The following is a 4,103-nucleotide window of genomic DNA, read 5'->3' as shown; positions in this document are numbered from 1 at the left end:
ACGAAGGCCCTAACCAGATACCAGCCCTCAAACATCCCAGTCTCTAGAACCATGAGCTAATAAAGTTCTGCTCTTTATAAGTTATCCAGTCTGTGGTATTTGATTGCAGCAACAGAAGACTGACTTACCAACTTTTAGTTATCAGCTAAAAAGGTTAGGAACTTGCTAAATGTGGAGCGAGAGCTATTGTAAGGTATAGAATCTCTAAGAACGGCTGAACATAGTGGTTCATGTTTGCAGTACCAGCTTCTCAGGAGGCTGAGGTGGGAGGATCGCTTGAGCCCAGAATTTTGAGGTCAGCCTGGGCAATATAGCAAGACCTCATCCCAATGGCTCAGCACCTGTAGCTCAGTGGCTAGGGAGCCAGTCACATACACCAGAGGTAGCGGGTTCGAACCCAGCCCAAGGCTGCCAAATAACAATGACAACTACAACCAAAAAATAGCCAGGCATTGTGGTGGGCGCCTGTAGTCCCAGCTACTTGGGAGGCTGAGGCAAGAGAATCACTTTAGCCCAAGAGTTTGAGGTTGCTGTGAGCTGTGATGCCACAGCACTCTACTGAGGGTGACATAGTGAGACTCTGTCCAAATAAAAAAAAGAAAAAAGACCCATCCCAGAAAAAGAAAAGAAAATTCCTAGGAGCTGCAGACATAAGAAAAATTCCTACCCTCTTGGAGGCTCTGCTCCTTGCACTTTACCAGGTGCTCATAGGAAAGATTGAGGGCGGAGCAGGAGGCCCAAGAAAGCCTCTACAAGTCCCTGTGAGGGAGCGGGAAGCCCCACTCAGCAGGTCCATTTCCACTCTCTCCTCTATGGACCAAAAGCTTTCAGCAGTGAGGCAGGGCCCAGATGAAGACCCATCAACCCATTGAAGTTGAGAAGATTAAGCAGAAAAACCCTCTTATCCTTGGGGGAAGGACAAAAATAACCTTCTGGGCCCAGATCATTAGATTTCACCTGCCACTGGTGGAGAGCCAGGAGTGCTGGGACCCAGCTCCTGCTAAAGCTGGAGCAGGGCAGCAGAACATGGAAAGAGGCCCTCCCTGAGGAGCAAAGGCCTGCAGAAGAGCAGGGTGGAGCAGACATTGGGAAAAAGCATCCAAGAAGTCAGGCCCCACACTAAACACAAGGTAATGCTAGAGAACGCCAAGAAACCTAATAAAAAGTGGGCAAAAGACTTGAATAAGACGCTTCATCAGAGATGATGTATGTATGGGAGATAAGCACCTGAGAAGATGCTCAATATTAGTATTATTATTTTTTAAGACAGAGTCTCACTTTGTCACTCTATAGAGAGCCATGGTGTCACAGTTCACAGCAACCTCAAAATCTTGGGCTTAAGTGATTCTCTTGCCTCAGCCTCCCAAGTAGCTGGGACTATAGGCGCCCACCACAATGCCTGGCTATTTTCTTTTTTCAGTTGCCATTGTTGTTTAGCTGGCCCAGGCTGGGTTCGAACCCACCACCCTAGGTGTATGTGGCTGACACCATAACCACCGTGGTACGGGCACTGCACCAATGCTCAATATTATTGATCAAGCAAGGTAATGCTAGAGGACTGTGAAAAACTGAAGGCAGCCATAACAGCAAGAAAACCCAAATCCAGCTCAATTACTGACTAGATCTACTCAATGCTCCAGATAAAAGATCTAGAAAAGGAAACAGTGTGCCCATTCCAGGTATAGATAGATATTCTTTAGCTTAGTCTCTACTATCCCACACAAGATGTCCAGTTTTCAACCAAAAATTATGAACACACAGAGAAGCAAGAAAAAACATCACATTATCAAGAGACAGAGCAATCAACAGAATCAGGCTCCTATATGACTCAGACGTCGGAGCTATTGGGGAATTTTAAATATCTATGATTAGCGTATTAAAGGCTGGGAGTGGGAGTGAGCATGTGTGAACACTTAGGGGATTTCATTAAAGAGATGTAAACGGGCTCGGCGCCTGTGGCTCAAGCAGCTAAGGCACCAGCCACATACACCTAAGGTGGTGGGTTGGAATTCAGCCCAGGCCCGCCAAAACAACAATGATGGCTGCAACCAAAACATAGCCGGGTGTTGTGGTGGGCACCTGTGGTCCCAGCTACTTGGGAGGCGGAGGCAGGAGACTCGCTTGAGCCCAGGAGTTGTTGGAGGTTGCTGTGAGCTGTGATGCCAGGGCACTCTCTCTACCCAAGGGGGATAGCTTGAGGCTCTGTCTCAAAAAAAAAAAAAAAAGAGAGATGTAAATGAATAAAGAACCAATGAAAAATGCTAGAAATGAAAAACACAGAAAAAGAGAATGACAAGCTCATTGGGATACCCAGCACAGCTGGGAAATGAATCCGTAAACCTGAACATAGGTCAATAGAAGTTGCCTTTTTTCTCTCTGAAATTCAGACAGAAAAAATAGTTGGGGAAAACCCCACAGAAAAAGAAAAGAGCATCCAAGAGCTATGAGACCGTACTAAACAGTCTTAAAAACTATGCAACTGGGCTCAGCGCCTATAGCTCAAGCAGCTAAGGCACCAGCCACATACACCAGAGCTGGCAAATTCGAATCCAGCCCAAATCTGCCAAACAACAATGACAACTACAACCAAAAAATAGCCAGGCGTTGTGGCGGGCGCCTGTAGTCCCAGCTACTTGGGAAGCTGAGGCAAGAGTATCACTTAAGCCCAGGAGTTGGAGGTTTCTGTGAACTGTGATGCCACAGCACTCTACCCAGGGTGACGAGCTTGAGGCTCTGTCTCAAGAAAAAAAAAACCTATGCAACTGGGGCCAGGCGCAGTGACTCACGCCTGTAATCCTAGCACTCTAGGAGGCCGAAGAAAGAGGATCAGTTGAGTTTAGGAGTTCGAGACCAGCCTGAGCAAGAGTGAGACCCCCATCTCTACTAAAAACAGAAAAATTACCCAGGCATAATGGTGTGCACCTCTAGTCCCAGCTACTCAGGAGACTGAGGCAGGAGGATCACTTCAGTCCAGGAGTTCAAGTTAGCAGTAAGATACGATGCCATGGCACTCTAGCACTCTACCCAGGGAGACAGAGCAAGACTCTGTCACATACACACACACACACACACACACACACACACAAAGTGCAATTGGAATCCCAGAAGAAGAAAAGAATAGAAGAAATATTTGAAGTAAAAAAATGCTGTGAATTTTCCAAAATCAATGAAAGACCCAAACAACAGATCCAAGAAATTCATGGACCTAAATGTAAAACCTAAAACCATAAAATTTCTAGAAGAAAAAAAAATCATAGGAGAAAGTTTTCGTGGCCTTAAGCTTCTTTGATAGAATACCAAAAGAAGAAAAATTAATAAATTGAATTTTTTTTTTTTTTGGCCAGGGCCGGGCTTGAACCCGCCATGCCTAGTATATGGAGCTGGCACCCTACTCCTTGAGCCACAGGCGCCACCCTGATAAATTGAACTTCATGAAAATGAAGAACTGGGTGGCACCTGTGACTCAAAGGACTAGGGCACCGGCTCCATATGCTGGAGGTAGTGAGTTCAAACCCAGCCCCGGCCAAAAACTGCAAAAAAATAAAAAGAAAAAGAAGAAAAGAAAATGAAGAACTTTTAGCAGGGCATAATGGCTCACGCCTGTAATCCCAGCATTTTGAGAGGCCCGCATGGGAGGATCACATTAGGACAGGAGTTTGAGGTCAGCCTAAGGAGCACGACTCTATAGAAGATAAAAATGAGTGGGGCCATGCCTATAGTCCCAGCTACTCAGGAGGATGAGCCAGGGGGATTGCTTGGGCTCAGGAGTTTGAGGCTGCAGTGAGCTATGATGACGCCACTGTACCGTAGACTGGGCAACAGAGTACAATCCTGTCAAAAAAAAAAAAAAAGGAAAGAAAGGAAGAGAAAATTTAAAACTTCTGCTATTCAAAAGATACCATTAAGAAAGTAAAGACAAGGCCAGGCGTGGTGGCTCACACCTGTAATCCCAGGACTCTGGAGGCCAAGGAGGGTGGATTGCTTGAGCTCATGAGTTTGAGACCAGCCTGAGCAAAAGCGGGACCTCATCTCTACTAAAAACAGAAAAAACTGAGGCAAGAGGATTGCTTGAGCCCAAGAATTAGAGGTTGCCATGAGCTATG

The sequence above is a fragment of the Otolemur garnettii genome, unplaced genomic scaffold (genome assembly GCF_000181295.1).
Source record: "Otolemur garnettii isolate 467f Iridium unplaced genomic scaffold, OtoGar3 scaffold00014, whole genome shotgun sequence".
NCBI classification, from domain to species: domain Eukaryota; kingdom Metazoa; phylum Chordata; class Mammalia; order Primates; family Galagidae; genus Otolemur; species Otolemur garnettii.
The sequence above is the reverse complement of the archived record's forward strand: the minus strand, read 5'-3'. Positions refer to the sequence as shown.